This window comes from Lissotriton vulgaris, chromosome 4_1, assembly GCF_964263255.1.
Source record: "Lissotriton vulgaris chromosome 4_1, aLisVul1.2, whole genome shotgun sequence".
Taxonomy (NCBI): domain Eukaryota; kingdom Metazoa; phylum Chordata; class Amphibia; order Caudata; family Salamandridae; genus Lissotriton; species Lissotriton vulgaris.
This window is the reverse complement of record NC_141691.1, coordinates 1,797,076,179-1,797,090,777: the sequence shown is the minus strand read 5'-3', so window position 1 is coordinate 1,797,090,777 and position 14,599 is coordinate 1,797,076,179.

The window sequence follows — 14,599 nt, the reverse complement described above, 5'->3', positions numbered from 1 at the left end:
GTCGTTGCGTGCTCATGATGGCGTGGAGCCGTCATGACCCTGCCCACTCACTAATTCACCCGCACAGGCGAGGAATTAGTGCAGCGTAGGCAGAGCAGCAGTTGCATGACGGCTCCATGCCGTCATGAGCACACGCCACCTTCATGAGCACGGAAAGGGTTGTGTGCTTATTTTTTTCATCCTCTAATCTCCCAGGTGTTCCTGCACTCTCTGCTTTACTTGGACCTGCTGTTTCATCAAAACCGGCTGGTCAATATCCATCCTCAGTTGCAACAATTTGTTCTGGTGAGATTGAGGCTGTGAGTACTAACATCCATCCATTTATTAGTAGTTGCACCATCGGGGGAGGCTTCAAGGCAACTATCTGTGAGTTTTAGAAATGCCAAAGTGGGAAAAACCGGCAACTATTTGAATCTTAGGTCTTGTATCTACAAGTGGGGCAGCACTTACTACGAGCCTAGTTACCAATTGGGTACTAATAACAGGTACTGGTGCTATACTGGTCACTGCAGTTGTAGTAGTCACAGCTGGAATGGTAACTGGTGGCTGAGCTATTACTAGTGAGGTATTCTGCAATATTTGTAGGGGTCATTTAATTGGGGTTGCACCTTGATAAGCAGGAGAAGTTGGCACTATCAAACTAGTACTAGCGCCTGATTTACTCTGCTCTGCAGAGGTCGTATGTGGTGTGGATCTCAAAGTCACAATTTGTTCCAATATTTCAGCCCCGGTATCAGTATCTGACTCATCACCTTCTTTCATGAAGGAATCTCTGTATTTTCCGTTCCTAGCATCCTCTGAGGTAAGATATGGATATAATCTAGTCCCTTCTATAATGCCTTTTCTCCATCTACACTGTTCTTTGTCCCATCAGTTATTCGCATAGTTTTCCACTGCCCTATTGGTCCTCCTCTGGTATTTCTCCCGCTCTTTTTCCATGGAAACCTCCAAGCATTAAATGCTTCCTATTGAATGGGTCTAGATGGTGGCTTCATTTTGTGCAATGATTCTTTCAAATGATCTCGAATCCTAGGGTTAAATGTCCCATATCTAACAAAAGCCAAGGCAACCTCCTTCTCAGTAATCCCACTCCATTGGCGAAGCCAAAGACATGTGCTTAAACCATGCTCAGTAGTCAGAATGTATGCAGGAGGTGCCTCACCTTTACGTACTGTAACAGCAACATTCCCTCTCATAAAATTCTTAAAATCTTTAAAACATTTTATAATGACAGGTCAATTCTGAAACGTCATGAAGGAACTGAATGTTATGATTTTGTTCCATATACATCAAATTCCTGTTAAGCCAATTGAGTTCCAGGTATTATTTTTCACAATTTCTTGATAACAAATCCAAATTCAGTATTCACTTTTAGGGATCCCAGCCCAGCACTGTACATCATCAACTAATTACACGATGAAACACACCAACTGGACAATCCCAACCTGAAACACTATGGGCCAGATGTAGGAGCCCTTATACCAGTCGGTAACGGCCGAATTCGGCCGTTACCGACCGGCATTTGGGTTTCCAGATGTAGGGGGCCTATATTTTACAGATTCTGTAAAGTTACTGAATCGGTAAATTTACAGAATCGGTAAAATACTGAATCGGTATATTTACCGATTCAGAACAACCATATGTAGGTGGCACTTCTAAGAGTGCCACAGGCCCTTAAAAATCGGTATTTTACCACCCAATTGGGTGGTAAAATACCGAATTCAGGAGTGCATGCACATCTGTGCATGCACACCTGTGCACTGTGACACACAGACATGCCCACATTGCACACAAGTCCAGAATTGGGGTGCTAGAGGGTGTCAAAGTGACACCCCCTGCACCCTCGCAGGATTCGGTATTTACCAATTCTGTAAATACCGAATCTGTATTTCACATTGATTCCTAAGGGCTTCAAGGCCCATAGGAATCAATGGGAAATACAGAATCGGTATTTACAGAATCTGTAAATACCGACTCTGACAGATTCGGTAATTTTTTACCTACATCTGCCTCCTTCCAATTTACCGACTTTTAAATACCGAATCGGTATGACTCGGTATTTAAAAGTCTGTAAATCGGATTTACCTACATATGGCCCTATAGCACACAACCTCACTCCTTACAGCAGATCCTACGCCTTTGCAATTTTTCTTCGTACTCACACAACTATAATTATCAACATTTAAAACACTTTCTTGTTTTCTCTACTTAGGAAATAAAGTTTTCCAGACATTCAATATTTTCAACAATAGCAAGTGAAATCTCGACCAGCGTAAATTCACCTAGATCAATGCAGTTTCACTCATTTGTGCAATCAGGTTCACCCAACATCGATCAATGTTAAAAAGTCACAACAACTTAATAACTAAATGCCTCTGGTGTAAATGCTAGTACTTCACATACCTCACATGCCACACCTCAAATTTCAGCAAACAAGTTTTCAATTATTATTTTATCCAGGGATCTTTTAACTTGAACGAGTCTGAAATCTTCAAACACCTTTTCAACCACTTATCAACAATTTCTTCTTACCCACTCATTCTAATCAAACATTCAGCCTAACAGAAAAAAGTAAATCACAGCCCCAACATATTTGCTCCATTAATACTCACACCTTCAAAATTGCAACCACTTTGGAGTACCACCTAGCCAGATCTTTAAGTTCTGGACGTTGGATTCAGAATCGGCACTTTTAAATATTATTTCTTTATAATTTTAAAGCTCCATTCATGGTGTTAAACCTATCATCTGCTACAAGATTTTTGAGTGCAGAAATCTCACAAAGTGTTTATAAATAGCTCCACTTTAAACTTACTAAGTGGACCTCCAATTTCTACCACTCTTCAGGTCTATGAGTCTTTGCCACTGTATTTGAATGGAGCACAACCCAAACCCATGACTAAAATAAGCATTGTTTTCAACATTCGATGTTCAGTCAATAATAAGAGGCATAAAGAAGTTTTAGGAGTTTTTTTTCTGTTCAGGAAATGTTTATCTTTTTATTCAGATTAGTCAAATAAATCCATAGCAGGGAAGGGGTGCATAGAATGCTTTAACTCTCTAGCTAAGAACACAACTATGTGGAAAGCACAAAACATGTTGCAAAAACAGGTGGTTATGTCATCTATAGCCAATGAGAAAGGATCTTCTGATGATCTGTCGTCAACTTCCTTGATTCCCATGTTAGGCCCGGGTAGAGATCATGTAGTCGCCCCATGCAGAAGTCTGAGAAGTGCGCAAAAAACTCTGCCGCACTATGCAGAGTTTTGAGAATCACAGATCTGCTCGCCAGGCCAACTTGTCAGATATTTTCCCTCATAAGTCATGCAAAGTGCCCTCTTGTGCTGGAAATCATTCACGAACTGCACCGCGCTATTCGCATGGATGTGGTCATCTTGTTTTTTACTCTGTTATGGTGCTGGGGCATACTTTTGAATCTTTCCTTAATCTGCTTAATCTGCTTAATTCCACCCCTCTCCAATTTATCTACCCCTCATTTTTAACTTATTATCTTACCCTGTTTATTTGTTTTTGTGAATTTTAAATTTTTTCTAATTGTTAGTGTGTTTTTGCTTGACTTTGGTGCTTCATTATTTTTCACTTTACCTTTTTATTTTTTCCTTCCTTCCTTCATTTTTCATCCTGTTTCTTCTCTTCCTCCTACCCTTTGCCATGACAGAGCAGGGGAGTGTAAGCACCTGGGCCCCCCAAACCAGAACCACCAGCCGCAGCTGCCTACATTTCTGTCGGCCACACCATGAAGGGTTGCAGCTCCATGACATTCTCTCAAAGGTGGAGGTGACTGCGCCTATTTTTTATGTGCAACACCACCTCCCCTCCACCCTGGCAGCATGTGGCATGCCTGGTAGTAGGTACAACCTCTGAGAGTATAGGCAGCTCTAGAAGAGGATGCGCTGGCCTATGTGCTGCTGCTCTGTGGTCTAGCACATCCAACAAGTCTAGAGAAAATCCTTGGAATAGTATTAGAGATTGTAGCGAACAAGGGACAAATGTACTTTCAACGTCCACAGGGCCCGTAGGTCCATTATGAAGGGACACACCAAATATCAAATTATAGCGTTTACAAACTTTTATTAAAAAATAACTATCTAATATTAAAATTTCAGAAAGAGATCAATCAATTCTTCTGAAAGCATACAATCCATTTAGGAAAAAATACAGTGTCAACAAAGTAGATTACATTTCATAATAAAAAGTTTTTGTTAAAAAAAACACACATATATAACATATTCAAGATTAAAAAAAAGAAGTACATATAGAGATCTAGACATGAACCATATACATTCCAACATAGAAATAGCAATAACACAGAATATACAGAACAAAGGAACAACAACCCCACTAGTAACACTAGCTTGAATCTTGTGTCAACTGATCTAAGGGATCCAAAAGCCTTATTAAATTTATAAAATTATACCACAGTTGTTAGTTTTTGTATACAGTTGGTATCTTCTAGGCTTTCTTGGATTCTCAATATTTTCCGGGCGTCGACGCGTTTCGGTGTTAGTACCCTTGATACGGTTACACCTTCCTCGGGACAATTAGTATTGGGGTCCAAGGTTTCATAAAGTAAAAGTATTTTTCCTGTATTAAAGAGATATCTATCATTATTGTTCACCTGGAAATTCTACATATTCTATACGAAGATAGCATTTGCATCTACATTTCCGGAGTGGTACACATTTACTCTTTACATGTCACAGGAGAATTGTTGTGTATATGCAATTTCAAATCTCTACAGTTATCACAAGAGTGTAGTTCACATTTTACATGGATCCTCTAACTCTCCACATTTTACTAATCTAGATCTCACCACTCCAGGAGAAAGGAAGTCACTTTACAAAAAAGCATTTATTTTATCAAAAGGGTAGTAAAAAGTAAGAATATTCTGAGGCCTAGCAGTAAAGGAATGATAGAAATAGGAGGTTTCTGCAGAAATAATAAACATTTTCTTTTGCCATATTTAACCCCTTCGCAGCTAGGCCTTTCCTCCTTTGCTAAGCCCTTTTTTGTTTTTTTGGGAAGTTCGCACTTAGGCCCCAGTAACTTTTTAACCACATAAGGTATCCACGCCAAATGTGCGTCCTTTTTTCCAATATCATGGGAATTCTGAAGGCTCCCAGGGTTTGTGGATTCCCCTGGAGGGGGCCCAGAAATTAGCCAAAATACAGCAATTTTCTTTTTTGTGTTGAAAACTGTGAAAAAAGAGCTACAGAGTAAAGCGTCTGTTTTTCCCCCTGAAAATGGTATAAAAATAGGGGTTGTGGTGATGAAAGTGCCATCTTCCCAGTTTTCAGGGACAAGCAGACTTTTATCAGAAAACCAAAATGTTTTACACAGTTTTGGCATTTTTCTGGGACATAGCCAATATTTGCTATTTTTTGTGCTTTCAACCTCCTTCCAGCTAATGGTAGAAATGGGTATGAAGGCAATAATGGATCCTTGAAAGCTATACAGTTTAGATAAGTAGACAAAATTCAGAATTTGGCAAGCGGTCATTTGTGTAGATCCTTTAGGGTTTCTTCATAGAAACTAACCGTTGAATAAAGGAAAAATTGAAAATGAGTTGAAAAAAACAGCCATTTGTGCCAACGTTTTCACCTGTAAATTCGACTAATTGTGACAGCTGTTTGAAAGCAATATACCGGTACATCTGCTTGACTTGACCTTTCTGGTTTTGGGAATATATAGGACTTGTAGGTTCACCAAAAACCCAACAAACCCAGAGCCAATAACTGAGCAGCGTCTTGCAATATTTTTTTTATTATGTACCGGGTATATAGCAATTAATTTGAAAAAATATATACATGGAAAAATCGGTATGAGAGTCACCCATGTATTTCTGAAATTGGAACAAAATATAGAGTTTAGAAACAGTAGATATTTGCATATTTCCGAAATTGTGAGCGTGAGTTTACAAAAGGACTTCTTTTTACACATTGTCTTTCATTTGGAAGGCAGAAATGCCTCAAAAGTCAATGGGTAATAACAGTTGCTCTACAATTATGGGTTACCATAAGTCTCCCGATAAAAATGGGGCCTCACTTGTGTGGGTAGGCCTTGTGCCCGCAACAAGAAACAGCTCAAAACGCAATGTGGAGACACTTTATTTTTACTGTGAACACTGACCCTTTTTTTTCAAAGTACCTAGCTGTAGATTTTGAAAACTAGCACTGCCGGCACCTAGGGAAACCAAGCACAACTATACATTTTTGAAAACTAGATACCAAGGGGAATCCAGGATGGGGTGACTTGACTGGCTCTCACCAGGGTCTATTACCCAGAATCCCTTGCAAACCTAACAATTTAGTTAAAAAAACCCTTTTCCACACATTTATGTGGTGGAAAGTTCCGGAATCTGTGTGGATCCACAAAAATCTACGCACCCCGTGTTTCCCGAAGTCTTCTGAGAAAAATGGTACCTCACTTGTGTGGGTAGGTCTAGTGCCCGTGACAGGAAATGGGCCAAAACTTAATGTGGACACACCATATTTTCACAGTGAAAATGGACCCTTTTTTTGCAAAGTGCCTAGCTGTAGATTTTGAACCCTAACTCTGCCAACACCTAGGGAAACCTAGCAAACCTATACACTTTTTCAAAACTAGACACCTTGGGAAATCCAGGATGGGGTGATATGACTAGCTCCCACCAGGTTCTGTTACCCAGAATCACTTGGAAACCTCAAAATTTGTCAAAAAACCCCACATTTTCTTCACATTCTGTGGGTGAAAGTTCTGGAATCTGCGTGTATCCACAGAATTCAACCCACTGTGCATTCCCTAAAGTCTTCCAAGAAAAATGGTACCTCACTTGTGTGGGTAGGTCTGGTGCCCGCGACTGGAAACGGCCCAAAACGCAACGTGGACACACCAAATTTTCACAGTGAAAAAGGACCTTTTTTTCAAAAGTGCCTAGCTGTAGATTTTAAACCCTAACTCTGCTGGAACCTAGGGAAACCTAGCAAAGCTATATATTTTTGAAAACTAGACTCCCAGGGGAATCCAGGATGGGGTAACTTGACTATCTCTCTCCAGGTTCTGTTACCCAGAATCTCTTCCAAACCTCAAAATGTGTCCCAAAAACACATTTTCTTCACATTTCTGTGGTAGAAAGCTATGGAATCTGTGTGGATCCACAAAATTCCACCCACCCCACATTTCTCAACATATCCCAAGAAAAATAGTACCTCACTTGTTTGACTAGGCCTAGTGCAGAGCAGGAAACGGCCCAAAAAATGCAACCGGGACACACCACATTTTCACAGTAAAAAATGACTCTTTTTTTGCAAAGTTCCTAGCTGTAGATTCTGAACCCTAGCTCTGCTGGCACCTAGGAAAACCTAACAAACCTATATATTTTTTAAAACTAGACACCCAGGGAAATCCAGGATGGGGTGACTTCTGTGGCTCACAGTAGGTTCTGTTACCCAGAATCCCTTGCAAGCCTCAAAATTTGTAGAAAAAACATTTCCCTCACATTTCTGTGTAGGAAAGTTCTGGGATCTGCGTGGATCCACAAATTTCCTTCCACACAGCATTTCCCCAGGTCTCCCAATAAAAATGGTACCTCACTTGTGTGGGTGGGTCAAGTACCCGCGACAGGCAAGGGCCCAAAACAAATTGAGGAGACATTAAAATGACCTATCACAAAACGACCTGATTTTGCATGGGGGGGTCACCTGGGTTTTTGGCCCAGGCTCGGTGGCCATCGTAGGAAACTACCAACCCCACACATTCCTGAAAATTAGACACCCGGGGGAGTACAGCGAGGTATGGCTTTTGTGGTTCCCCCAACGTTTTCCTACCCGGAGTCCCCTGCAAAAACTCAAATTTAGCTGAAAAAATCACTTTTTTTCAAAAATATCTGTCTGAGAAAGTTCTGGAATCTATGTGGATCCATTAATTTCCTACCACCCAGCGTTCCCCGAGGTTTCTCAATGAAAATGATACCTTACTCGTGTGGGTGGGTCAAGTACCTCCAACAGGCAAGGGCCTAAAACCTATTGAGGAGACATCAAAATAACCTATCACAAAACAACCTGGTTTTGCAAGGGGGTCACCTGGCATTTTTGGCCCCGGGGTCGGCAGCCATCTTGGAAAACTACTAAACCCACACATTTCTGAAAACTAGACTCCCGGGGAGTCCAGCGAGGTATGGCTTGCGTCGGTCCCACAATGTTTTCCTACCCAGAATCCCCTGTATACCTCAAATTTAGCTGAAAGAAAATCACATTTTTCTCCAATTTCTGTCTGGGAAAGTTCTGGAATCTATGTGGATCCACAAATTTCCTACCACCCAGCATTTCCCCAGGTTCTGTTACGCAGAATCACTTGGAAACCTCAAAATTTGTCAAAAAAAACACATTTTCCTCACATTCTGTGTGTGAAAGTTCTGGAATCTGCGTGGATCCACAGAATTCCACCCACTGTGCGTTCCCTAAAGTCTTCCAAGAAAAATGGTACCTCACTTGTGTGGGTAGGTCTGGTGCCCGCGACAGGAAACGGCCCAAAACGCAACATGGACACACCACATTTTCACAGTGAAAAAGGACATTTTTTTTCAAAAGTGCCTAGCTGTAGATTTTAAACCCTAACTCTGCTGGCACCTAGGGAAACCTAGCGGAGCTATATATTTTCGAAAACTAGACGCCCAGGGAAATCCAGGATGGGGTAACTTGACTATCTCTCTCCAGGTTATGTTACCCAGAATCTCTTCCAAACCTCAAAATTTGTCCCAAAAACACATTTTCTTCACATTTCTGTGGTAGAAAGCTATGGAATCTGTGTAGATCCACAAAATTCCACCCACCCCATGTTTCTCAACATATTCCAAGAAAAATAGTACCTCACTTGTGTGGCAAGGCCTAGTGCTCAGAGCAGGAAATGGCCCAAAAAACGCAACCGGGACACACCACATTTTCACAGTAAAAAAGGACTTTTTTTTGCAAAGTTCCTAGCTATAGATTTTGAACCCTAGCTCTGCCGGCACCTAGGGAAACCTAACAAACCTATACATTTTTGAAAACTAGACACCCAGGGAAATCCAGGATGGGGTGACTTCTGTGGCTCACTGTAGGTTCTGTTACCGAGAATCCCTTGCAAACCTCAAAATTTGTAGAAAAAACATTTCCCTCATTTTTCTGTGTGGGAAAGTTCTGGGATCTGCGTGGGTCCACACATTTCCTTCCACACAGCATTTCCCCAGGTCTTCCAATAAAAATGGTACCTCACTTGTGTGGGTGGGTCAAGTACCCGCGACAGGCAAGGGCCCAAAACAAATTGAGGAGACATCAAAATGACCTATCACAAAACGACCTGATTTTGCAAGGGGGGGGGGTTACCTGGGTTTTTGGCCCAGGCTCGTGGCCATCTTAGGAAACTACCAACCCCACACATTCCTGAAAATTAGACACCAGGGGGCGTACAGCGAGGTATGGCTATTGTGGGTCCCCCAACGTTTTCCTATCCAGAGTCCCCTGCAAAAATCAAATTTAGCTGAAAACATCACTTTTTTTCAAAAATATCTGTCTGAGAAAGTTCTGGAATCTATGTGGATCCATTAATTTCCTACCAACCAACATTCCCCAAGGTATCTCAATAAAAATGATACCTTACTCGTGTGGGTGGGTCAAGTAACCCCCAACAGGCAAGTGCGTAAAACATATTGAGGAGACATCAAAATAACCTATCACAAAACAACCTGGTTTTGCAATGGGGGTCACCTGGGATTTTTGCCCCGGGGTCGGCAGCCATCTTGGAAAACTACTAAACCCACACATTTCTGAAAACTGGACACCCGAGGAGTCCAGTGAGGTATGGCTTGCGTCGGTCCCACAAGGTTTTCCTACCCAGAATCCCCTGCAACCTTCAATTTAGCTGAAAGAAAATCACTTTTTTCTCCAACTTCTGTCTGGGAAAGTTCTGGAATCTATGTGGATCCACCAATTTCCTACCACCCAGCATTTCCCCTGGTCTCCTGATAAAAATAATACCTTACTCGCGTGGGTGGTTCAAGTACCCAGGACAGGCAAGGGCCCAAAACTTATTGAGGAGACATCAAAATGACCTATTACAAAACAACCTGGTTTTGCAAGGGGGGTCACCTCGAATTTTGGCCCCAGGCTTGGTGGCCATCTTGGGAATCGACATTTCTGAAAATGACACACCAGGGGAGTATAGCGAGGTATTGGCTTGCGTAGTGCCCCCCCAACGTTCTCCTACCCAGAATCCCCAGCAAACCTCAAATTTTGTTGAAAAAAAGAACTTTTTTTCTCAAATTTCGGTCTGGGAAAGTTCTGAAATCTATGTGGAGCCAAAAATGTCTTAGCACCCAGCGTTCCCCCAGATCTCCCGATACCAATGTACCTCGCTCGAGTCGGTGGGTCAAGTACCCGCGACAGGCAAGGTCCCAAAACATATTGAGGAGACATCAAAATCACCTATCACAAAACAACCTGGTTTTGCAAGGGAGGTCACCTGGGTTTTTGGTAGGCCTGGGTGGTATATCGGTCCCACAGGCGGAATTTGGGTAATTTCACGGAATTGCCAAAAATTCTGCGAACCGGAGCATTACGGATTGTTTTGCTCGTTTGCGCTTTCAAAATGCGTGTTTGTGAGATATTTCTCCTTGAGAATGCAAACAGCATTCGCAAACATGAAAAAAGCATTGTGAACGGGTGGAACAAGCAATTCCGCGTGTTCACGGAACGTTTGCGTGCTCGCGGAGAAATTTTACAGTTTCCACCCACCCCTATTTTTTTGGCTCCGCGTTCGGCGGCCATCTTGGAAACTACTAAACCCACACATTTCTGAAAACTAGACACCCAGTGGAGCTCAGCGAGGTATGGCTTGTGTCGATCCCCCAATGTTTCCCTTCCCAGAATGCCCTGCAAACCTCAAATTATCTGAAAAAAACCTAATTTTATACATATTTTTGGATTGAATCACTGTGCTGGCACAAATATCCTACCCGACAGCGTTCTCTCAGTCTCCCGATTAAAATGATAGCTCACTTGCGTGGGTAGGGCAAGGGCCTGTGACTGGGAAGAGCCCAAAACATAGGGACTTAGGGTATAGCACTGACAATTCTAAGCACCACATTTTTTTTTAAATCCGTTTTTAGACAATTTTGCATTGAACACTGTTAGAACTGGGATTTCTAGTTGGCTAAGGCTTGCGCCAAAGCCAGGCGGAAACCACCACTCTTGTCAGGGCAAGGGAGTTACACGCCAAAGATAACCCCTGCTCACCCCCTTGGTAGCTTGGCGCGAGCAGTCAGGCTTATCCCGGAGGCAATGTGTAAAGCGTTTGCGCAACACACACATAGCAGCGACACACTAGGTACACCCCAATGGAACTCTACACAAGGCTATATATACAAATAGCCTTTGTATTACCATAAACACATTAGATCATACTCACACAGGTACATTGTGCCAACTGGCACTGGGCAGTATTTACAGGGGATTATTTACACATGACAGGGCCACGTGGGCTACTGCCAAAATCAGCACTCAGTAGTAATAACACTTCTAGAAAATAGAAAAATTGTAGCTCAAAATACAATTGTAGGACACAACCAGTAACCACTGGGAAAAAGTAGGTACACACTACGCAATACTAATCACCATAGGCATAGATAACGCAGGGACACAAACTCACTAGTATAAACTGTACCAGGCAAAACAAACCCCTAAGCATGAAAACACATTTTAGAGGTATAGAACAAGCATAAAGGTATAACACATTATGCAAAAAAAAACATGAGGCATAACCAAGTACCCTAAGCGAGGGCATAACACCTAAAACTGTCCCCAGACCAACTTGGCCTCTCAGCAGCTCAAACGTCCTTTGTGTAGCAGAGTCAGGGCTACAAGCTGCAAATGCAGCAATGCGCAGTGCGCAGGACACCACCTAAATGTTGCAGCGGCCCACTAAGTGTTGGGCAGCTGGAGAAACTGAGCCTGGCACCAGCGTGCCTCCTGGTTCTCCTCGGGGATCCTACAAAATAAAATGTGCCCCCAAACGTTGCAGCTGCCTGCGCTCTCGCAGGGCAGCTGGAAAAATGCGCCAAAGAAGTATGACCCTAGGAGCACTATTGTTCCTGAAAACAACTGGGGCCTCGTTGGAGCCCTCAGGCTCTAGGAGTAATGGGGAAAGAAGGCGTAGGCACCACTGGCCGTTGGAGCCCCCACTGGGGCCCTTAAACAAACTGTTCCCCAATGTTGGAGCCACGGGCGCTTTAAAAGGAAATATGGCCCCAATCCTCCTTGGGACTTTAAAGAAAGATGTGCCTCCGAATCCTTTTGGGACTTCAAAACAAATAGCCCCCAAAGAAAATATGCCCCCACGCCCCTCACGGGGACTCTAGGGCAAATGTTGGCCAGCAGGAAAAAGAACTTGCCCCAGATCGAAGGAGTGGCCCGCTGCACGACGGGGCCGCTCAAAACTATGGCACCGCTCCTATCAGGGACCAACATCCACCGACACGAAGCCCCCAGCCCTTCTTATCTCACTGGGCTGCTCTACAGGGACTCTTCTCTGGGCTCTCAGCTCCTCCTGGATGTCAGCACCTCTTGGGTCTCCTGGGGCCTGGCGGCAGACATGGAGCATGCACTGCTTCGACTTCTCTGGGGCTGTGGGGCTCTCTCAGCTCATGAGAGCCCTGGGCAGACTTGCTAGCTTCTTCCCTTGGCTCGGCCCAGCGCGCGGTAGGCTCCCGCCTGGGTCTCTGACTCCTGCATGGGTCACGCTGCGCCACACGGGGCTCTCCCTTTCCTCCTGGGAGCCCCGCTTCAGCCGGCGCTAACTTCACACGTTCTCCCATCTCAGGACCGGGACTTGGGAGGTGGAGCCCTCAAGGCTCTAGGCTCCTCTTCTTCTGGGGGCGGACCCAGGACTTTTTCCAATCCCCGCGCTGCGGCAGGAGGGATTTCCCTTCCAAACTAGAAGTTTGCTCACCGTCAGCCGTTTTCGCCACGGTAGACGCGGTGAATCCTGGGGGCAAAAACGAGGGGTAGGCACCCTCGAAAATGAAAATGAACAGCAGGGTGGGCACCCGCTGTTTTAAATGAACAATAGGCTGCAATAATCAGGGTGGGCACCCGAAATATAAATAATTAAATCAGCGTGGTGGGCACCCGCAGTGGAGCCATTTGCGGGGGAATCCCTACACCGGGGATTCCCTCAGACAAGGGGTAGCTCAGTGCTGCCAAGCAGAAATAAAGCGCTCCACCTGGCAAACAAAGCGCTATGCTGTAGGGGAGAGCATTCTCAGAGCACTACAGCAACAGAAGGGTCCTCTTGGAAGAGGAAACACAGCGCTCCCAAGGAACCATCAACCCTTGGCAAGGGGAGAACAAGGGGAACAAGGTCCAGGTAGTCCATCAGGCATCCAGGGGCAGGGCAGGGCCCAGGAAGGCAAGCCTTCCCCTGGGCCCCAGCAGAAGCACGCCCCTGGTTGTTTCAAGTGTCAGAACAAGAACATGTTCATGGGGTCACAGCCTTTTTTTATCCATAGAAATCCTTTGTCTACAAAGGTGCAGGCAAGTGGCCAACCAGATGCAACTGTTTCTGGAGCACTTTGTTTTGCTCAGCCCCTCTGCCTATTCACAGGGTGGGTCAGGGACATCAGACACACCACAGGGGGTGGAGCCATCATTGTGGAGGGAAGGCCCAGCCCTTTTCAGGTCCCAGGTGCACTCTTCCCTCCCATCAACATGCACATCTCTCCATTCACCACCGGGGAAGACCTATCCTGACTCCTGGAGCCAGGCACAGCAGCCAGCTCCAGCCAATCACAAGCCAGACAGTCAATTCACATTTACTGCACAAACATGCCAACTTCTAGAAGTGTCACTTCTCCACTAGACACACTAAATTTGTGCACATCATTGCGCAGCATTTAATCTCACAAGTTCGCACATACCAAACTCGACCCTACACTCCCTACACATCAGGAACTACCATGGACACACATATCCCATGCATTCCTATGGGAGGGCAGGCCACTCTCATCACACATACACAGAGAGCGCACGCACTTTACACTGGACCACAGGGAAAAGTGCGTAGAGGCCAAAAATCACCAACAACAGGCTACAGAAACAGGCAAGGTAAATGCAAAAAGTTTTGGGGTGAACCTGCCAAAAGGGCCAAGTTCAACAAACACCCACACATGCGAGGTATCATTTTACTCTAGACACTAAGGAGAATGCTGTGGGGTAGGACATTTGTGCCTGCATGGTGATTCCACACTAAAAATATATGGAAATGTGTTTTTTTCAGCAAAATTTTAGGTTTGCAGAAAGTGAAATTGAAATTAGCCTAAAAGCTTATTTCAGATTAGGTTCCTGTGAAATGACGTCAGCGCGACGTGCGCGCTGATCGTCATTTCACAGAAATGGGGGGGGGCTCGGGAGCTGGGGAAGGTACCCTTTGGGGATTCAAAGAAATACCTCTGGTGCCTGCACCAGACAGATTTCATCTGCAAAGGCGTCGGACACACAGGAGACGTCAGACGCAAATTAGAACTTATGCGTCGAACGGTTCCTGTGTGTCCAACGCACGGAAGGGGGTT